Source organism: Marmota monax, unplaced genomic scaffold (assembly GCF_021218885.2).
Source record: "Marmota monax isolate L192 unplaced genomic scaffold, Marmota_monax_Labrador192_F-V1.1 WCK01_AAM20220418_F8-fsc00232, whole genome shotgun sequence".
Classification (NCBI taxonomy): Eukaryota; Metazoa; Chordata; class Mammalia; order Rodentia; family Sciuridae; genus Marmota; species Marmota monax.
The window spans coordinates 938958-962605 of record NW_026695232.1 but is presented as its reverse complement, the minus strand read 5'-3'; the positions used below and the strand labels follow the sequence as shown (position 1 = coordinate 962605).

At 37.3% G+C, this 23648-nt stretch overlaps 1 protein-coding gene across 3 annotated transcripts in view; it reads right to left on the bottom strand.

Moving 5' to 3' along the window:
- Yes1 (YES proto-oncogene 1, Src family tyrosine kinase) overlaps window positions 1–21541 on the bottom strand; it is a 72517-nt gene extending 50976 nt beyond the window's left edge. The window contains exon 1 of one of the 3 annotated variants that reach the window (XM_046438540.2): window positions 21428–21541. The gene's annotated coding sequence lies outside the window, so the exon portion shown is untranslated. Of the gene's footprint in view, window positions 1–21115; window positions 21305–21335; window positions 21355–21427 lie in introns of those variants that run through there. The other 2 variants (XM_046438538.2, XM_046438537.2) reach the window with 2 other exon arrangements.
- Window positions 21542–23648: the final 2107 nt, after the last annotated feature.

Genomic DNA, 23648 nt, shown 5'->3' with positions numbered 1-23648 from the left:
GGCTACAGATGTGGCTCAGTGATTGAGTGCTCTGAGTTTAACCCCAGGTACCTGCCGCCCCAAAAGAAAAAGAATACAGAGTTAGAAAAGTATTATTCTGTAATCATCATTGCAATAATTAACTCAGGTGAATTAAGGCAAGAATCATCAGAGGAGGCTAAAACTTTACCCACATATAATTGATTAATTAAAGAGAAAAATGTTAAATTTACACTGAAGAAACCTGACAAATATCACTGTAACTAAGCAATCAAGTTAATATTGCCAATAATTGGACAGGTTAACATAGTGTGCCTCTTAATGTGTTATATGGGGAAGGATACAATACCCCTTATGCTGTATTCCTGCCCCAAATTTGTAAACTTAATCTACTCATGAGAAAACATCACACAAATCTTGATACACACTGTACAAAACAAGTAGTCTGATTTAAAAAACATCAATGTTTGGAGAAAAAAAGAAAGATTTGAAGAACTGTTCAGGTTAAAGAAGACTAAAGAAATATAACTAAATACATGTGCTCCTAGATTGGATTCTAGATTTTTGTTATAAAAGGAATTATGACAATTGGAAATTTGTGATTATGGTCTGTTGTAATATTTGCTAAGGCTGCTATTAAAAAAATAGCTTAAAACAGAAATGTGTTCTCATAGTTCTGGAGGTAAGAACTCCAAACTCAAGGTGTGCGCAGGGCCGTGCTCCCTCTAAAACTCTGGGTAAAATCGTTTTGTGCTTCCTTCTATCTTCTGACTGTGGCTGGAAATCCTTGGTGTTCCCTGGTTTATAGCTGCATCACATTAATCTCTGCCTGTTGTCATATGGCATTCTCCCTTGATGTCTTTGTCTTCACATGGTGTATTCCTTTTGTAAGAATGCCAGTGATAGTGAATCAAGGACCCACCCTAATTCAGGATGATTTCAACTTAACTTCATGATATCAACAAAGACCCAGTTTCCAAATATGACAAGGTCACATTCACATTCACAGGTGGGTGAATAAATAAGGACATTTTGAGGAACAGAATTTAATAACCACAACTAGAAATTAGATAATGATATTATAGTGATACTAAAAACTTAACTGAATTTGATAATTGTATATTGTGGTTATATAAGAAAATGTCCTTGTTTTTAGGAAATACACCTTGAATATTCAAGGGTATTAAGACAGTATGATTGCAACTAACTCTCAAATGGTGTAGGGAGATATACATATTCATACACCTGTATCTAAGTAGGGGATCACAGAATACGTAAGAAAAAAAGTTAACATATGGTAGATATGGGTGAAGGTATCCAGTTCTTTGAAACTCTTTTGCAACTTTGAAATTATTTCTAAACTAACATTTTTTAAGTACACATACAAACACCTATAAATAAGTGTAACAAAAAAATGCTCAAAAATGTGGTATACATACACAATGGAATACTACTCAGACATAAAGAAGAATAAAATTATGGTACTTGCCAGTAAATGGACAGAACTGGAAACAATCAATGTTAAGTGAAATGAACCAATCTCCCAAAAATCCAAAGGCCAAATGTTCTCTCTGATATATGAATACTAACACACTAACACACAAGGGGGTGGGGGGGGGGCAGAAGTTCATTGGATTAGACAAAGGGAAATGAAGGGAAGAGAGAGGAATGGGAAGAGGAAAAACAGTAGAAAGAATCAGTCATAACTTTCCTATGTTCATATATGAGTACATGATCAGTATAACTCCACATCATGTTCAACCACAAGAATGGAACTCTAATTAGAATAAGTTATACTTCATGTATGTATGTCAAAAAATATTATACTGTCAGGTATGTCTAAAAAGAAAGAAAATAATAATATGTACTTAGAAAACTATGAATGCAAATACTAGTGAAAAGTGTATTCTTAAAGTTGCTTTGTTAAAAACTGACGAGAGAGAGAGAGAGAGAGACACACACACACACACACACACACAGATACAGACCAACCGACCTGGGTTATAGAATAATCTGGTAACCTGAGTAAATTAAATCTCTTGAAGCTTTCTTTACCTGAAGAAATAAAGATATTAAAAGCACATAACTCATAAGAGCTTTGTAAGAAATAATCAGCTAAACTACATCAAAGCATTTATCACTGGCACTGACACATGTCAACGCTCAATACACATTATTCCCTGCTGCTACTGTTATCATGTTCAGAGTTATCAGCATCAATCCATGTGGTACTGGCATAGGAATAAACATTGAAGTTCCTGGAAAAGAAAAGGGGGTGGGGGGGAGTCTAGAAACAGACCCAAGGGTATTTAAAAAACAAAAATGTAGGGCTGGGGATGTGGCTCAAGTGGTAGCACGCTCGCCTGGCATGCGTGCGGCCCGGGTTCGATCCTCAACACCACATACAAACAAAGATGTTGTGTCTGCCGAAAACTAAAAAAAAATAAATATTAAAAAATTCTCTCTCTCTGTCCATGTTCATCAAGTCTCTTTTAAAAAAAATTAAAATAAAAAATAAAAAACAAAAATGTAAATGCCACGGGTGTGAAAAAGATTTAATAACTAGCACTGGAAAGCTTTATCATCTGAAGGGAAAAAAACCGGATCCTTACTTCATAACATACATAAATTCCAGAGAAAAGAGCTAAATAATTAACATTGTGAAACAAAACACAAACCTATAATAGAATTTTTAAAATGATTCTTATGTAGAAGATATTTTTATCTTTTATCTGAGAGATAAAAAGACAGATAAAAATTTTGAGAGAAAGTATTCTTGAAACAGAAAATCCATAAGTCATAGAGGAAAATTATTTTAACATACTTTTAAAAAAAGATACAAGGAAAGCCCGGCACGGTAGCCATGCCTGTAATCCCAGCAGTTCTGAAGGCTAAGACAGGAGGATCTTGAGTTCAAAGCCAGCTTCAGCAATGGTGAGGCGTTAAGCAACTCAGTGAGACCCTGTCTCTAAATAAATACAAAATAGGGATGGGGATGTGGTTCAGTGGTTCACTGCCCCTGAGTTCAATCCCTGGTGCCAAAAAATAAAAAAAGATATAAGAATTAGATGAAGTAATGACAAGCACAGATATGGAGAAAGTGCAACCTAAAGACATAGAAAGAATCAATATCCACAATAAATTAAGAGCTTCTAAAAATCTATAAGAAAAAAACAAAATTGGCAAAGGTTACTGACAAAGCAATTCACCATTTGGAAAAATGTAGAGTAGGCTTCAGCCGGAAAGTCAAATTAAAGTAACTTTAAGGGGCTGGGTGCAGTGGTGCACACTGGTAGTTCTAGTTCCTTGAGAGGCTAAGGCAGAGAGAGGATGGCTTGAACCCATAAGTTTGAGACCTGTCTGACCCTACCTCGAAACAAAAGTAAGGTATCTTTATTCACATACTAGCAAAAGTAAAACAATTTTACAGATATTATTAATAAATAAGCAGGCTTATATATTATTCCAGTTCAATCTTCCTAAAAGAGCAAAACAAAACAAAACACATGGAAAGATATAAAATGAGCTTTAAAGCTCTTAATATTCCTGGCTCTAATATCACCAAAAAAGATAAAGCAATTTATCATGTCATTAGAAGAACTAATTATGGATGTGGGAAAAATAAAAAGAGAGCCAGCACCCCCTCCCCAAAAGATAAAAAAAGGAATCACTAGATCTTATTGTCAGAAGGGAACCTCTCAGGTTTGACCACTGAATGGCACAGGAAAGTTCTACTGACAGATGATCTTTTATGCAACATTTACTCAACTCTAGAGATAGAGGTTCAGTGAGTCAATAAAGCATTGCTGGACAAGTAACTATAAAAAAACGTAATTCTATAGGGGCTGGGATTGTGGCTCAATGGTAGAGCGCTTGCCTAGTGTGTGTGAGGCACTGGGTTCAATTTTCAGCACCACATATGAATAAATAAATAAAGGTTCAACAACAACTAATAAAAAGATTCTTAAAAATACGTCTATAATCTCCTAATTGCTTAAAAACTATCACAAACACCTGTTTAATAAACAGTTCTAGAATTTTATCAAGAATTAAAGGCAACTTCAGTGTCTGCACTTATTAAAATTTACCCTTTAATCATTTTACTTTTTTCTGAAATGTCTACCTATCTCCATGATTTCTCTACTACTGGTGTGGCTCTGGGAATATAAAAAAAGTCTTTCAGAAACTTAAGATAATTCTTTCGAACCTAGAGACTTGAAATAATTTAAAGCTAAATGCTCTCTTATTAACTATTTTCTTATCTTTGTTCTGACTTTTCTTATTTAAAGAGCAACCTCTTGATACAAAAGTTAAAAGATTTTAATCATTACAGTACAAGGTATTCTCTGTCGTCTATTATTTCTATTATCCTATGCTGTGGATCTATGATGTCTCTCTTATTATTAGTTTTTCCTTCTCCTAAACAGCAGTCATTCTAAAAATCCTATTTGTACTGTAAGAATATACTAACAGGGGGCTGGGTTGTGGCTCAACGGTAGAGCGTTCGCCTAGCATGAGCAAGGCGCTGGGTTAAATTCAGCACCACATAAAAATAAATAAATAAAATAAAGGTAGTGTGTCCAACTACAACTACAAATATATCTAAAAATATATACTAACAGGTTCATGACCCTCTCTTCTACTTGACTTTAATTATTATGAGTTCCTCCTCCTATTTACATTCATCAAAAACACAACAGAGCAAGCCCCAATAGGAGTAGCTAATGGAGTAGTGAAAGGAAAGGTGGTGAAGTAACATAGTGGGAGAGAGGGAATGTCAGCTTCACTATTAATTTCTACCTGCTACCACCCCCATCAAATTCTTTGATATGACTACTTAATGTCTTTCCTCAATTACCAGAAGTGCTGAGTAAATACAGAAACAATCCTAGTCTAACTCTGAACTCCCTCTCCTACCAGAGTGCTTGTACTTTACCTATAAAATGTTTGGAGCATTTTTAGACTTTTCATTCCTTTGGGTGGTACATTATTAGAATCTTACATCATATTCTTACTGCTTTTCTCATGATTCCTGAAATCTAAGGCACACATAGTAATATAGAGAATTCTCTTCCCTGATACTTTTAATAAAACTCATGATGGCATTGCCCCTTATCTCCAAAGATTCTTTCTAGAATTTAGATATCACTAGCTTATTTTTTCTATTGGTTCTAATTAAGTTAAAATTAGAACAACTAATATCTTTCTAGATTCTTTTCCCACCTAAAAATACAAAATTAAATTTATCAGACACTCTGCTTTAGAAAACAAACTTCAAGAAGGTCTGAGTTATGAAGTCTTCTATCATACATAGTTTGCTTCTTTAGAAATACTGAAGCCTGAAATAAGGAAGTTCACTTATGGCCAACTTTTTCAAAAAAATACTCTGTTTATAAAATTAGTGTATTTTCATACAGATGGCTAACTGTAACTGCTAGGTTATTTCCTGTCCCAACCTGTGGCAGACAGACATAGCTAACTGTCTACCAAAAATCCATCCTCCCCCTTCTTGGGTGTGAAGTTGTTTTGGGGAACTAGATTGTCCTGCCAGGGACTAGCTCTCCTTATGAACAGATAGCCATATAAATTGCTCACATACTATAATTGTAAGAGGTACTGAGTGCTTAAGAAGCATAATTCTAGACATATATTTACAGAATAAGAAACTTAAAAAATAAACATAACCCACTTATTGTAAATGGATAATTGTCCTTAGGAATAATTTAAGTTCTACTTCTCTTAACATTTACAAGTCACTGCCAAATCAAACCAGTTTCTATATCAGACTCCAGTAGATTGTTTATTTGAATTTACTTGCTTATTAATGCTACTAGCTTAGTACTAGGTCTGCCACTCCAAAGTTAAAAAAAAAAAAATGATTATTGCCTGAGTTTAGTGAGGAGTTATTTGTTGATATGCTGATGGTAGGCAGACACTACTAGCTGACTGTTACACTTTCCTGCATTCAAAAATACTTCAAAAGTGTCACCATCAGGGAGATCCAAGATGGTGGACTTAAAGAGAGGCTACATTCCTTGTCACTCCATGATTCTGGATTCAACCAGAGGAAATACTGTTCCTCTGAAAGGCAGCCTTACTGCCCACTGATCCCTGGCTACCCCTCATTTGCCCTCCGTGATCACCTGCCATCTACCAGCAAATCCCCCGCCTTTTGAGCACAGATCGTTAGATGACTTTTACCTATCATCAGCCATTTGCCCATCTGCCCACCTCTTGCCTGCACATTGCCCACAGCCCGATGTCCACCTGCAGATCTCCTGCCTGCAGACTGCCCACAGACTGCCAGTGGATCACCTGCTGCCCACTACCCAGAAGTCCACTGACAAAGTACCCACAGGTTTGATTAGACGTGGCCACCACCATTTTGGGACACCATCTAGGGCCTCCAAGTTTGCCGCTGCTACTACCACCCACATCTGGGGGGCGGGGCTTCAGTTTGGAGACACCAGCCAGGGCCTGGAGATATATTGTCGGGGAGCTGCAAATCTGGTTGCATCTGAGGTCTTTCTGCTGGGTGTGCTAGTGGCCACCATCTGGCTGCCTATTTGTAGTGTTGTTCCTTTGTGTGAGCACGTTCCTGGTGTTCTCCTTGCAAGTTGAAATGGAGGAATTGAGATTGAGGGACTGTAGCAAGGCAGAGCCTGGGGAAATCTGAAGCCCAGGTCCATCAGATTGTAGCTGGGCTTATGTGGGTCAGTCTGGGTCTAGCAGCAAACCCATGGAACACCAGAGACTTGGGGCAGTTTGCTGCGGGGAACTCAGCTGGAGAAAACTGGGCTGTCTACAGCTTAGTGAGTCCTGAAGTACACAGGGACAGAGGAGGCCAGCTACAATGGTGGGGAAGACTGGAAAAGGGCGTGAGGGCATCTTGCTATTGGCTCACCACCCAACAGGTCCCAGGAAACTGGACTGGACCTACCATCAAACTTCAGACAACTCCACCTATCATCAGAGAAGGGAAGCTGAGAAATTTTTTGAAAGCCAATGGAAGCTATCATTCAATTTTCCATTGAGACTTTACCTTTTTTTTTTTCTTTTGCCCCCTCTCTCACATCTCTATCATCTTAGAATTTAAATATTTTTCATGCATCAATTTATTGAGAAATGGAATGTCTGAATAGTATAATACAGATTTTCTGTGTATTCTTATATTTTTACTTTTTGATTATTTATTTTATTCTTTAAAATCTGTATATATTTTTTTCTCTCACCTACCTGTCTCCCTGGATTCTCTTCTCTCATACTAACAGCCAACCTCTATTAATTCCCCCCTTGTTCTTACTATAAATTTTTACCTTTATCTTCTCTCTTTCTCCCTCATAAATATCACATCTTACACTACTTCTGTTCCTTCACTGTCCATCATTAGAAACTGTAAACCCTTTCAGTAGACTTACTGTTTACATTGTAGACAATAATTTAACATATTATTTCTGTTCATTGCGACAAAACTGTAGAAGCCTTAATAGGAACTATTTTGTTTAAAAGTATATTGTTTGCATTGGGTGTTGTTACTATTAGTCTCTCCCTTAAAGGTAAGGTACTAGAAGCCTTCAGGGACACTATAAGATTACAAGGTAGAAACTACTGCCTCAGATCCATACCACTAGATGGGAAGACACACAAACAACATGAAAAAACAAGGGAACAAAGCACCTCAAACAAACCAAGATGTTCCAACAATAGAATCCATAGATAACACAGTAGAAGGAATTTAAAATGTACATAGTTAAGCTGATCTGAATTAAAGGTAGTACAAGGAGTAAAATCAAAGAGAAAATACAGGAAGTGAAAGATCATTTCAATAGAGTTAGATTGTGGAAAAAAACAACAACCAGAAATTCTTGAAATTAAGGAAACAATGAACAAAATTAAAATTTCAATGGAAAGTATCACCAACAGACTAGACCACTTAGAAGACAGAACCTCAGGAATGAAGACAAAATATATACTCTGGAAATTAAGTCAACCGCACAAAGAAGATGGTAAGAAACCATGAACAGAACTTCCAAGAAAAATGGCATAACATAAAAGACCAAATTTAAGATTTATTGGAATAGACGAAGGCACAGAGATACAAACCAAAGGAATGAACAATCTTTTCAAAATATCTGGGACACTACGAAGGCAGTGCTAAAGGGAGAGTTCATTGCATTAAGGTCACTCATTAAAAGAATAAAAAGTCAACAAATAAATGACCTAACATTACATTTCAAAGCCCCAGAAAAAGAACAAAATCAATACCAAAAGTAGTCAAAGACAGGAAATAATAATTAAAATCAGAGATGAAATTAAAACAAATGAAAAAATTGACAAAACAAAATGTTGGTTCTTTGAAAAAATAAATAAAATTGATAAACCCTCAGCCACGCTAGCGAAGAAAAGGGGAGAGAGAGCTCAAATCACTAAAATTCATGAAGAAAAAGAAAATATCATGAAAAACATTACTGAAATACATATAATAAGAACCTATTTTGGGCTGGGGTTGTGGCTCAGCGGTAGAGCACTCACCTAGCACGTGTGAGGCCCTGGGTTCGATCCTCAGCACACATAAAAATAAGTAAATAAAGGTATTGTGTCCAACTACAACTAAAAAATAATTTTTTTAAAAAAGAACCTATTTTGAAAATTTATACTCTAATAAAATAGAATATCTTGAAGACATCAACATTTTTCTACAGACATATGAACTACCCAAATTGAATCAGGAAGACAAAGAAAATTTAAACAGATCAATTTCAAGCAATAAAATAGAAGCCTACCAACCAAGAAAGGAATAGGACCAGACAGATTCTCAGCCAAGTTCTGTAAAACCTTCAAAGAACAATTAATACCAATACTCCTCAAATTATTCCATGAAATAGAAAAGGAGGGAACCCTTCAAAACTCATTCTATGAGGCTAGTATCATCCTGACACCAAAACCAGACAAAGATACATTAAGGAAAGAGAACTTCAGACCAACATCCCTGATGAACACAGATGCAAAAATTCTCAATAAAATTCTGGCAAATCGCATACAAAAACATATAAAAAAGAGAGTGTACCACGATCAAGTGGAGTTTATCCCAGGGATGCAGGGTTGGTTAAACACATGGAAATCAATAAATGTAATTCATCATATTAATAGACTTAAAAATAAGAATCATATGTTACCTCAAGAGGCAGAAAAAGCATCTGACAAAATACAGCACACAGCTTCATGTTCAAAACACTAGAAAAACTAGAGATAGTAGGAATATACCTCAACATTGTAAAAGCTATCTATGCTAAACTCAAGGCCAACATCATTCTAAATAGAGAAAATGAAAGCATTCTCTCTGAAAACTGGAACAAGACAAGGATGTCCTCTTTCACCGCTTCTATTCAACTGCATCCTTGAAACTCTAGCCAGAGCAATTAGACAGAAGAAAGAAATTAAAGGGATACAAATAGGTAAAGAACTCAAACTACCACTATTTGCTGATGACATGATTCTATATCTAGAAGATCCAAAAAAATTCCTCCAGAAAACTTTTAGAATAAAATGAATTCAGCAAAGTAGGATATAAAATCAACACCCCAAAATCAAATGCATTTCCATACACCAGTGATGAAATCTTCTGAGAGAGAAATTAGGAAAAATTACCCCATTCACGATAGCTTCAAAAAAATAAAAAATACTTGAGAATCAATCTAATAAAAGAGGTGAAAGGGGCTGGGGATGTGGCTCAAGCGGTAGCATGCTCACCTGGCATGCGTGCGGCCCGGGTTGGATCCTCAGCACCACATACAAAGAAAGATGCTGTGTCCGCCGAAAACTAAAAAAATAATTTAAAAAAAAAGAGGTGAAAGACCTGTACAATGAAAACTACAGAACACTAAAGATAGAAATTGAAGAAAACTACAGAAGATAGAAAGATCTCCCATGCTCCTGGATAGGCAGAATTAATACTGTCAAAATGACTATACTATCAAAGTTATTATACAGATTTAATGCAATTCATATTAAAATTCCAATGACATTCTTCATAGAACTAGAAAAAGCATTCATGAAATTCATTTGGAAAAATAAGAGACCCAGAATAGCCAAAGCAATCCTTAGTTAGAGTGAAGCAGGAGGCATCACTATATCATACCTTAACTTATACTACAGAGCAACAGTAACAAAAATGGCATGGTATTGGTACCAAAATAGACATGTAGGCCAATGGTACAAAATAAAAAACACAGAGATAAGCCCATATAAATACAGTTGTCTCATACTAGACAAAGGCACCAAAAACATATTGAGAAAAGATAGACTATTCAACAAACGGTGCTGGGAAAACTAGAAATCCATAGTAGCAAAATGAAATTAAACCTCTATCTCACACCCTGCACAAAAATTGACTCAAAGTGGATCAAATACTTAGACACTAAAAGAAACACTTTCAAGAAGAAAAAGCAGGCCCAAATTTTCATCATGTCAGCTTAGGACCTGAATTCCTTAACAAGACATCTAAACCACAAAAAGTAAAATTAAGAATCAACAAATGGGATGGATTCAAACTGAAAAGTTTTTTCTCAGCAAAGGAAACAATTAATAATGTGAAGAGAGAGCCTACAAAGTGAGAAAAAAATCTTTACCTCAGAGCACTAATAATCTCCAGGACATATAAAGAACTCAAAAAACTTAACATTCCCCCCCAAAAAAAATCAATAAATGAGTTAAGGAACTGAACAACTGAACAGATATTTCAAAGAAGAAATAGAATCCATCAACAAACATATGGAAAAATGTTCATACTCTCTAGCAATTAGAGAAATGCAAATCAAAACTACTGTAAGATTCATCTAACTCCAGTCAGAATGGCAATTTTCAAGAATACAAGCAATAAGTGTTGGCAAGGATTTGGGGAAAAAGATATACTCATAAACTGCTGGTGGGACTGCAAATTGGTGCAACCATTTTGGAAAGCAGTATGGAGATACCTCAGAAAACTTGGAATGGAACCACCATTTGACCCAGTTATCCCACTCCTTGGTTTATACCCAAAGGACTTAAAATCAGCATACTAAGTGATACAGCCATCAATGTTTATAGCAGCTCAATTCACAACAGCTAAAATGTGGAACCAACCTAGATGCCCTTCAATAGATGAATGGATAAAGAAACTGTGGTATATATACACAATGGAATATTACTCAGCCTTAAAAGTGAATAAAATTATGGCACTTGCAGGTAAATGGATGGAACTAGAGAACATCATGCTAAATGAAAATAGCCAGTCCCAAAAAAACCAAAGGCCAAATGTTTTCTCTGATAAGTAGATGCTGATCCATTGGGGGAAGGTAGGGGAAAATGAAGGAACTTTGAATTGTGCAGAAGGCAGTGAAGGGAAGGGTGAGGATGTGGGGATGGGAAGACGGGTAGAATGAGACAGACATCCTGTGTGTGTCAAAAGGCATTCTACCATCATGTATAACTAATTAGAACAAATTAAAAAAAAAAAAAAGAAGACTAATAGAATAGAGGAAAAGGAGGGAGGGAAGGGAAATGGGAGGTACTGGGGAATGAAATTGATCAAATTATACTGTTTTATTGTATGCTGTATGAATATTATAACAAATTATAACTATAATACGCCAATTTAAAAAAAGAAAAAACTGCACACATTAAAAAAAAGTGTCACTGTTCTGGATGTTTGGAATAACTTCAGTAGTCAAAATAAAAATTCCTTCCCTCATGCAGCTTAAATTCCAGTGGCAGTCATTTCAATAACAGAAGTGTAAAATTTATCTGCCAACCTTTATATAAAGATTTAAGCTTGGGCAATGATGAACTGTTGGCCAGCAAGAAGGAGTTGCACTGTGGATATTCTCAATGGGACAATAGTGCTACAAAGTATAGCTGGTAGTCCACTAGAAAACAATGCTCCAGCTTATTAGGGAGGACAAAGGGTATATTCTTCAGAGATACAAGTGAAGAAATAAAAGGAAGTCAATGAAGAAAAGTCTTTTAAGGTGGTGAAGGAAATTACTGTCAATTCAAGAACTTGACACAGTGGCAAAACAGTAGCAAACAAAATTTCCATTTAAGCTTTAGACAAGAATATTCTTCCAGATGGTGAGGAATTCATGTAAACAATAGGATTTATAGAAACAAATAAGTATGGAAGATAATAAAAATTAAAGAAATCAACCAGTTTAGAGGAATCCTATTGTTTCCTCCAAATGCAGCCTTGAATGTCTGCGTAAATAGGAAATCACTATCCTACTGATAGGGCACGTTAGTAAGTGCCTCTATCTGCAGCACATGTCTTAAAATGTGACAAAGAACCATTAGGTAGCAAGACCTTCTATCTATCTCTACTACCTCATCTAGGAAAAAATTATATCTACTAGTAGAAATGAAGGCAACATTGTATAGTAATCATTTGATCATCTTTTAAGTCAGAAGATTCAGTTAACATAAACTATATCCACATACATATATAAATATAGTGTATATATTTGCACATGGCAGGGGTACTGACTACATTATACATACAGACTATACATAGACCACACAAATCCAAACCTACAAAAGGGCAGAATTTGCTACAGTTTACTTAGTGTAATAACCCATCTTTTGCATGCTTGTTTCTTTGGTGAATTAAATAAAGATGCGGGGGCACTTGGTTGGGAAAACACACTAAGGATTTTCTTTCTGTAAATCTAGGCTAAATACTTTTTTCTTTCCTTTTTTAGTACTGGGATTTGAACCCAGGGGTACTTTACTAAGAATCACATCCCCTGGAGGTTTAACTTTTTATTTTAAGACATGGTCTCAGTAAGTTGCTTAGGGCCTAAATTGCTGAGGTTGGCCTTGGACTTTCTATCCTTCTGCCTCAACCTTCTGAGTTGCTGGGATTACAGGCATGTACCACCACATGGCTGGCTGGGCTAAACATTTTATTTTGTAAAAAGAGAAAAAACAATGCTTTGGACTTAGTATATCATTTTCCATTATAAAGCCAAACTTACAAAAGAGTAGCACTTTAAAGTCTAGTTAGTGCAATAATCAGTCTTTTTCTGCTAATGAATTAATACTGACATCTATTATGAAACATGTACTGCAAAGCCACATCCATTAAAAAGAAAGTATAAGAGGCTGGGGATGCGGCTCAAGCGGTAGCGCACTCACCTGGCATGCGCGGGGCGCTGGGTTCGATCCTCAGCACCACATAAAAATAAAATAAAGATGTTGTGTCCACCTAAAACTGAAAAATAAATATTAAAAAAAAATTTTCTCTTTCTTCTCTTTCTCTCTCTCTTAAAAAATTTTTTTTTAAAAAAAGAAAGTATAAGTCACTGAAAATTTTCTGTTTTCAATTCAAATGTATAATGTAGTGGAAAAGAAAGAAGAAATTGTCCTTTCAATCACTGTTCCTTATTCCTAAGGAATAAAGCTCTAGATTCAAATCCAAGTTCTGTCCAATCACTAGTTATGTGACCTTAGCAAATCACATATATTTTCTGATCCTGTTACTTCAACTGTAATAAATACCTACCTTTGCCACAATTTTTCTGTGTATTCTAGAAACAATTCAAATATTTAAGCTAACTGTGATATGCACATGAAAGGGTAGCATCCACCACACCTGTCATACAATAGGCTTCCTTCCTTCCAAAGTCTTAGAGAAGAGATGGGAAATAGAAAAGGTCAAAGAAGGGAAAACTATAAACACTGATTTGTCACTACTTATTTTCCCAAGTCCTTTTCTACTATTTTCATTCCAAATCTTTTGACACTTCACACAGTCCTACAGGGTTAGCCTGGAGGCCACAGTCCCTAGCTAGTGGGTGGTAGCAACTAGGGACTTTAAGGCTATGCTTAAAGTCAGCCTAACAAGGCATAACTGGGAGAGTCTTAGCATTTTAATACTGAATGCATAACAGTGATTTTTAAATAGGGGCTGGAAAAGTGGGGAGCAAGGGTGAGTGACAAGACTATAGGCTTATCCACCTCATAAGTGCAGCATTTGGAGGACAAATATTTCATATATTTAAGAAGCGTACAGATGGGGTTAGAGTTGTAGCTCAGTGGTAGAGTGCTTTCCTAGCATGTGTGAGGCCCTGGGTTTGATTCTCAGTTCTACATATAAATAAAAATGAAAGGTCCATGGACAACTAAAAAAAAAAAAAAAAGAGTACAAATTAACCCCTGAAACACCATGATACCTGTCTGGCTTTTTATGATTTTTTAAAATGTTAACTCCAATGAATTACCTAAAAATTTAACCAAGAAGGATTATGTCACAAAAGAGACTTTTTCTGGCAAAATAGATTTTCATTTTCAAAGAACTAAATGACAAACTTTGGGAATACTATTTATAATTTTATTCTTTTTTCAGAAATCTATTTTGCAAACCTTCAAATGCTAACCCTCTTCAAATGCTCATGCTTATTTTATTCCAATTATTAACCACATGTGTTAAAGAAAAATATTCAGAACAAGTAGTCTACACTTTGGTCAATTAAAAAAAAGAGAATTGAGTTTTCATAATAGCTATTTTCCTGATACACTGCGACAAAGTTCTCATCCAAATAGCTATGATTACCTGTTAACTGACTTTGGAACTATCTGCTTTAAGAGCATAATGAAAGCATCATTTTATGATATTATTGTAACATAAATACGAAATGTTTTTTAAAAGCCTTTCAATCATCTTTTTATACTAAAATATCTATAAAAGCCCATATATCTCATTCACAAACATCTGTAATGAACTAACGCCTGGAATAACATTTAATCAAATTTTCCTGCCTAGAAAATTTAATCAATTTACTTGAGGCTAAATCTGTCTAGTGCAAAGGATCTTATTAAACTATCAGAGGTATCACAAACCTAATGCCATCAAAACCCGAAAGTATTGTAATGAATTATCTCACTAAAAAGATCTACCAACTTACAAAATGTATAACATCCTCATAATCAAAGCCAATTCTACTGAACTGTGAATTCCTAGAGAATGGCAGTCATTCATGTTGAAATCATTTTTCATAATAATAAATTATAGCAGTTTTTATCACATGACAGGGTCAATAAATGTTCACATAACAAATGGAATAATACTACTTGCTTGAGAAAGTTCAGTGCTAAAGTCCATGGGTCAGTTTTTTTATTATAATTTTTATTTACCTGATGTCTAATCTTACCACAAATTTTGAACTAAAACATTCTTGAAATTTTATCAATATCACAAAAATTGCAACTCTAGCAAAAGTCCAAATTTACATAAGGTTGAAAGACTATTAGAAACAATTTTGCCTAATTACTTCTTACTTCAAATAGTCTAGGAAGTTTACTGAATTTACCAAAGCTACACAGCTTGTTATTGTTAGAAGTGAAATTACAACCCAGATTTTCTTCTTCATTCTAGTTCTTTCCTTATTATGTTATATTTCCTTCTCTGCTGCTTTCCAAACACCTGACTGCTATTATTTTTTAAAGTATCGTTATCTGTAAAATACTAATCACATCAAAACAAAAGTTAGAAATCAATACACTTGCTATGGAACAATTGCAAGTATTAACATACACAAAAGCCAACTTCTTCCACCTTACCCCAACTTTGACTTAATGACAAGAAACTGAAAGTTATACCAAAAACATCAGAGAGTGACTATCCTCTGTAGTCAGCTGAAGCAAAACCTAGAGTCTATACATTGCTAGGAGAGAGGCCACATTTCAGTGGTCAGTCCTTTCCTGAGCCTTTCCTATCCCTGTCCCCACCCCTAATAATCTACCAGACATATCAACTATGCATTCCTTTACACATATTATGGCATAAAAAAATTTAAAAAAAAAATTATTTTCCTTTCTGTCCTAGGCAAACACAAACACATACTACTGACTTACTATTAACATGATAAAATAGCAAATGCATTTCAGAAAAATCTAGGATTTTTATATTTTTTATATCTTAGACTTTCTATATTCAACAAAATAAAAATCTTTAAAATAAAACATACTAAAAAACTTTCTACTAATGTTATAACTATCAAAATGAGGGGCTTGGGATGTAGCTCAATAATAGAGCACTTGCCTAGCATGTGTGAGACACTAGGTTTGATCCTTAGCACCACATTAAAAATAAACAAATAAAATAAAGGTATTGTGTCCATCTATAACCAAAAAATTTTTAAAAAGAAGAAATATCAAAATGACCTATAAATTCATATTTGCAAGACTGTTTAAATTGTTTTACGAAATCACTATCTAGAATAAAACTTTGAAAACAAAAGTCTAAAGAATTCATTTAACTTTTAACTTATGAAAAAGTACTGTTAACTTTATAAAATTTTATTAAAGGTATACCTGAAATATTAGTCACGTCTAAAAATCATCTGTAGTTACGAAGTCGTATAACTATGCTCGGACACATCCATGAATACAGTTCAAAATTTACTTTGTATTATACTAGGGGCTTTGTCAAGGATTAATATGAAAATGTCCTAACCACAGTGAACACTACGTCAAGGATAAGTCCAGCCATGGAAACAAATGGTTATAATGCAAAAAATGTGCTGTCATATGGGTTTTGTGAGAACACAAAGGAAGAGATGATCACACCAGTGTCATTAATTATGTCTGTGTACTTGATAATACTCAAGTGTATAGTCTTCCTGTACCTCTTCCTTCCTTTCCTCTTCCTTCCTTTAGGTTATAAAAGTGTGAGTGCTCTCTAACCCCCATCACAAATTAGCCAAACCCGGAACAACTAAGTCAAGTCAGGATTAGCAAAAAAAAAGTCTCCAGATTTTCAGTATACAGTAGTGGTAAAAAGATAAGATGCTGCTGCTATTTACTTGACATATTTATAAACTGAGCAACAACATTTCAGAAGCAGCAAAAGTTGCCCACAGCACCTTCTAGTTTGGGGTGTGCCACATATAGCTGACACTGGTCTGTGTTTGTTAATGTTCATCTTCTCAAACAACAGGAATAAGGTGAAGGACCGAGGAGAAAAGAATCTAGGGTTTCTTCTGGTAAAATTCAGGCAGCAACAGGGGATATGCCTTGTGTATCTAGTTCTAGAAATAATCCTTCTTGAGGTTCTTCCACTTTCTAGGAGAAAGCAGGGAGTCCATCAGCAATCACGCCACCTTCCAAACAACAATAGCTATTCTAAGAATTCCAGTTTAAAGCAGAATGGAGTATACTGTGTATGAGTCAAGGAATTTTCAATCTCTAATCTTACTGTACACTCAAACAACAGCAAGTGAAGGGCATTGCTACCCAGGGATGGGGAGTGGGGAGGAGTTGACGCGCAGTGGCTTGTAATTCAGTATATCAGTACCATACTACACTGTGCTATACTCTGCAATTACAGGATTCTCTGTCTTTCCCGAAGTGGGTTCCAAGATCTTAAAGGTAAACCCAATCCAGACAAGGATATATTGCTATCAAGTCTGTTAGTTCTGAGACAACAGTAGTGCTGCTGCAGCCAATGATTCCTTGGCATACAGACACATTAAAATGATATTGGCAGCAACACCAGCTCTTCTCTTTCACCCTCTGCAGTTACTATAGCTCCTTTTGCTAAATCTGCCTTTGAGTTTAGACAGGAGCTGGATGGTTCATAATCACCCAGCAGCTGCAGCTGAGCAATACGCAGCCTAATTGTGGCACTGGAGCAGCTGAGAGGAAGAAAAGAGATAATACATACCCTACCACAGGCACACACAAACTGCTGCACACACTACTGATAAGACATCAAAATACCTTAATAGGAATAGATTATTAAAGAAAATTAGTCGTACCTTGCTAGAGGACTTGTAGTTATATTATAAATCTATTTAAATATGAACTGAAGGTGACCTAAGCCATTTAGGGTTCTGAACAATGAAAGATCTTACTAAAACTTCCTGTAAATATCCACACAACAAGGCCAGTAGCACAAACATCACCTTTATAACATGACAGAGTTCCTGTGATATAAGAATTTGGCACAGAGCATGATCTCTTCTTTAACTTGACAACAATGCAAAGCAACAACATCGACATCTAAAACAGTGAGTAAACATTACACAATGCAAGTAAAGTAGCATAAGCAATGATTCTCTGCTTTTCTGAATCTCAAACACCAGACAATCATTTGCTTTCTTTTGAGAAAAAAAACAAAACATATTCTCCCCTCAGGTACTATACATCTTCATAAAATTTAAGTAAATGTAAACATATTTTGCACTGAGAATTTCACAACATCCTAAGACTATTGGAACTAAGGCTGAAATTACTGATCTAAAGAATTACTGTTCTATAAAACTGAAAATAATAATGCTTATTATTTTGATGTCATAAAGTTCTGTTTTTTCATTTTATCTACTTTTCTGAAAAATAGGGTAGTTGATTACAGAATAGTATCCATTTTTCAATAAGCACATTTTGATTTCCTAGTAGAGGTAAAAGGATAAGATGCTACTGCTATTTACTTGGCATATTTATAAACTGAGCAACAACATTTCAGAAGCAGCAAAAGTTGCCCACAACATCTTCTAGTTTGGGGTTTGCCACATATAGCTGACACTTAAACTGAGCACTTAAACTTAAGCTATCACTTAAAATACATAAAAATTTTTTTAAGATGCATAAATTAGTAAAACCTAGTGTCTGCAATCAAAATTAAAGTAGTTAACATAGAAAACCCATAACTTTATTAAAATTTTTTCAAAATTATTCAATTATTGAACATTTAGAAGTGAGTATGCAACATTTTCAAGGCAGTTATAAACACCAGCCAGTATATAACAATTATGATTTAGTAAGTCTAATCCTGTTTGCAAAGGAGAGTCTAGGCAGTGTTCCAAAGTTATTCACCACCAAATACTAAATTCTCAATCCAAGCCCCTTATTTTCATTACACATGGGCTTCTTTAAAAAATAAAGAAGTTCCATGTGAAATAAAACAGTTTTAGAAAAGCACACAAATGTACAACTTAATGAATTATACTAAGGCCAGCACCCCTGTGACCACCACCAGGTTAAAAGAACTTTCCTAATCACAGCCTGTTCCCTTCTCCCATCTTTAATTGTATTTTAAGACCACTTCCTTGCAGGTTTTGTTTGTTTAAAATAAAGTTTTATCACCCAAGCTTGCATTTCTAGACATCAGGGTTTGTCATTGCTTTTCAAAAATTTTTGATTAAATTTCTTTCTTAATATAATGCTAACACAAAAAATAATGTCCACATTGCATTAATTCACTATGTTGAAAACTAAATATATTTGTAAAGAAAACTATTAACAGTAATAAATTACAGCTTCAAATGATGCACACTTCAACTTTGAATATAAACAAATCTTGCATTAGTGATATTTCATTTATATTGGGTCACTGCTATTCTTTTAGCATATTTACTCTTTGGTCATTATATACAATAAGTTTCATTTGCACAAATATTAATTTTTGCAGCTTGAGAATTACTTAAACTCAAAAAAAATATTTCAACCATGTATTACTATTACACTTTGATCATAAGACAAATTCCATCTATCCCAGGAAGAGAGGTCAAGTCTGTAATATCACTTTCGATTGAAAAGCAAGGAGTCAATTTTGTGGCTTATTAAGTCAGCAAAAACTAACTGCAAAACTAAAGCTATTATAACATTACTGTGCTTACAAGAGAGTACATACTTTAAGAACCCTTTTATCTTTTATCCTGGAAACTTGGATATGAACTATCTTGTATTTATATTGAGATCAAAGGCAATTTTTGTCGTTGTTTCAAATTTAGGACCCTCTGAATTGCCAACCAGTATTTAAATTCTTCACTGAGACTTAGCTAGTATGCAAAAATTAAGACACAATTAAGAGTCAACAGAGCAGGATCTCACACATTTGTAAGAAAAATGGCCTTGATGAAATACAACTTTCTTACAGTACAATATATGACTATTATATGTGATGCATACAAGATCGTTGGCTTCTAATTCAAGACACCCCTTCATCATCTATCCATTCAAAATGCTTCCTGTCCACTCTGTGCCAAGCATTGTGCTAGTTACTGGATTTAACACATGGTCACAAGTACACATTTAGTAATATTTTCCTTAGAGTGTAATTTAACTTCAGAAACTTAACCGGATAAAGAAAGTAAACAGTATGGTTTATATACGCTTAGAACTACCTAGATACTTATGGCACTATAATTTTACAAAGAACGAATATACATACTATCATCGTACCACACATGTTAAATCATCTAAGTGAAAACACACCAGTGGTGCTACTACACTTTTATTTAATAATTTATTAAATATTTGACTGTATGTTATTCTATGTTCAATTATGCAGAAAATAATTCAACCAAGTCCGAACTACACTGTGTCCCTCTCACTATTAAACAAAAAATAACGCTATTCCTACACCAGACGTGACTTTCCAAAGCTTCCTGAAACAACTGTCCCATGCCCAATACGGCAAAAGCTGGAAACAGTTATCAAGAAGAAAAACACCGTTTAAAACAAAATTTTCTTTAACACATGTGGACAGAGAACCGAACGTGAGGTGGGGTGGCAAGGTGCTGTAAAAGCGGACTCTGAATGGTCTACTTCCCAACCCCCAACCCAAAACAAAGAAAAACTTTCAACATGTTGCGGTTTTCAATCAAACCAAGTGAAGCCAGAGGCTCACCACTCGCCCCACACACCGTCCTCCTCTCTCCCTGCACAGTTGCCACAGGCATCAGGCGACACTCAGACAGACGTCCAGCCTCTAGGACAGAAAGGCCGCTTCCCTTGCCCCCGGCACCAACCATGGGGGCAAAACTAAACCTCGCCCGGTGGTCCACATCCTTAAGGATGCGGGATTGGGGGGTGTCCCAAAGCTCCGAGGACCTCAAGTCGGACTTGGGCGGGACCGGGAAGGACGGGACCCGGACCCGGTCGGGGGGCGAGCAGGTAGCGAGGGCAAGGAGACACGCCCGCCGGCCGAGCCGGGGGAGGGGAGAAGTTTCTCCCCAACTTCCCGGCTCCGGGCCGGCGGGGGCGGGGAACGGCGGCGGCCGCCGCGGCGCCTTCGGGCGCGGGCGGGCGCCAGAGCCAGGGCCTAGCGCTGCTGGGGCCGGGGTCGCCTGCCTCTGCTCACCGGGCCACGCCGGTTCCTTACCTGCCCTCCGGCCGCGTTCGCATGAGTCGCTGCTGCTGCTGCGGCTCGGGGCGGCGGGGAGGGGGCGCGGAGCGGAGGCAACGTCCGCGGGGCCCTCTCCCTCCTCCACCTCCTCAGCGCGGGGTGCGAGGCGGCAGCGACGACGGCGGAGCCGGCCCGGGACTCGTTACTTCTGGAGGAGGGAATTCCCGGGCTCCCCACCCCTCGGCCCCACTCTCACCTCCTCCTCTCGCGGCCCCGCCCCCTCCGCTCCGCGGTGGGGGCGGGCGCGGGGCGGGGGCTGCGGCTACCTGCGCGCTACCGCCCGCTTACCGGAACTCGCGCCGCGCTGGCCCGACTCTCGCGCCTTCCGGCGCCGGCGCCCCCCGCCCCTCCGCGGGCCCAGAGCCGCTCAGCCGAGGTCCGGGTCGGCGGCGGGTCCGGGTCGGCGGCGGGTCCGGGTCACTCCTCCTGACCCAACATGGCGGCGGGGTCCGGGGCGGATTCCTGGGGCGGCGCAGGCTGAGGGGGCGTGGGGAGGAGGCGCTTCTCCACCCGCGGAGCAGGCCCGCAGCGCCGCTGCCCACCCGCGGGCCCGCGGCTGGCCGGCTTGGCTGCCGCGGCGATTGAATGGGGCGCGCCGATTCCGCCCCCCTGCCTTTTCTCGTGCCCCTCTGCTCCGGGGCCGTCGTGCCGAGGGCTTTGGGGCTTTGTTTTCGTGGGGGAGAGCAGGGTTGAGTTTTTCTTGGTTGGCTGTTTGCTTCTCGGTACTGTGCTTCCGCACTCTTTGTCGTGGATAGTAAAATCTCAGCCCAGCCGTGTGAGCCAGGGAGGCGTTGCTCACACTCTCCTCACCACCCTGGTCGCCGTCCAAAAACGTTCTCGTCTGGCCCCTTTCCGAGGCTGGGATCCTGTCCCTGCCCCGGGAGCTTCCTGTTGACTGTAGGTCGAACCAGCCTTGCCGGGAGGGGAACCAAGCTGAGTCCTGTTGGCAACCCTCCCAAGTTGGTGGCTTTCGCTTATCTTGGGACAGCGTATTCTTATGTGATCCTGGCAATGTCCCAGTGAGGGACAGGTATTATGACCCTACTCGACAGCTGTGAAAACTGAGGCTGGGTCCTCAAAAGTGGAGCAGCCACAACTAGAATCGTATTTATCTGAACCCATGCACCTTTCCTATTTGCCTTACAGAAGGGGAAGGGTCCGGAAGGAACCAGGGTAAGAACCAGGGTTAAGTCAAGGTGGAGATGGGTTAAACTTTGAGGCTGTTTTGCTGAAGTCACTTCTATCTCGTCAAGCTCTTAATTTCCGCTTTTTGTTTCCTGTTTGGTGGGACTATTAATGTGGGACTTTTGGTTTCCTTTGTGGTTTTAGTGAAATTCAGAATCATCTTCGATAAACATGAAATAGCACAATCATCTGGGTCAGTATTCCGGTATTCTAGGAACTTAAGGATGAAAAAAAAATTTTTTTTCTTCAGCTCACTAAATGAACCAAAAGTAAGCATAGGCATCCACATTAACAAAAAGGCACATGTAATGTGATAAGGTGCTTCATTTAATTACTGAAACTATATTTGCCATTGATGTTTTAGACATTAAAATTTTTGAGTAGACTTCTATTTTTAAAACAAGAAAATAAAGTCCTTGAGCTGTTGCCTTTCTGAACTTATAGCCAGAGTAGAAATATTTTTGTTTTCCTAAACTCTCAGTCTCAAAAAATCAGGTTTACAATACTAGTTTATCCAGCTTTGAATTTGTTCTGTATGGAGATTTAAAGGTGGTGTCAAAATCTCACCTACAAGTTATAGTTTAAATTGACTTGAATTTGCTTCACCTCACCCTCATTTTGTTTTGTTTTGTTTTGTTTTTGTTTATTACTTCAATTCTTTGTTTTCCTTTTCCAAATAATCATTGTCCAGTGCCAAGTTTTAGTCTGTAAAAAACCTGGAAAGTTTAGTATCTTACATTCAATGGCTCACTTATTTCCAGGAATATTTAAAACATTTATTTTTTAATGGGACAGAATCGGTAAAGTCTTGTTTTAATTTTATATGCTAGATGTTATTTTTAATGAAAATCTTTTTATTTTACTTATGAAATGGAAAAGTGAAGATGCTCGACCCTATGTGTTGCTCTCCTGCATGACATAGAGGTCTGGTATTGTATATGTGTGAAGGAGTGAGAAGGGACCTGTCTAGAAATGCCTGGGGAAAAGTTTGGTAAGAAAACCAGGGGAAAGCTTTAAACAAATAATTTATGAGATATGTTAGCTCCCTAGAAAAGTAAAATGTTTTATTTAAGTTTATTAATGCTTAAAATAATTTGGCTGGAAGTTTAAAAGATTAGAAGTTGAACTGATGCCCATATTCACCCTGGAACCTGTGATTCTGCCAGGAAAAAAAAAAAATTGTTTTTTAAGATAAACTTCTTTCTATCAGTGAGTGATCTGCTGCTGCTTCCATCACTGAGGCCATGATGATGATTTTCTTTTCCTGGTAACAGTGGAAAGAAAGCCTGTGGCCCTGCACAAGGTGCATGCAATATGCATGCCT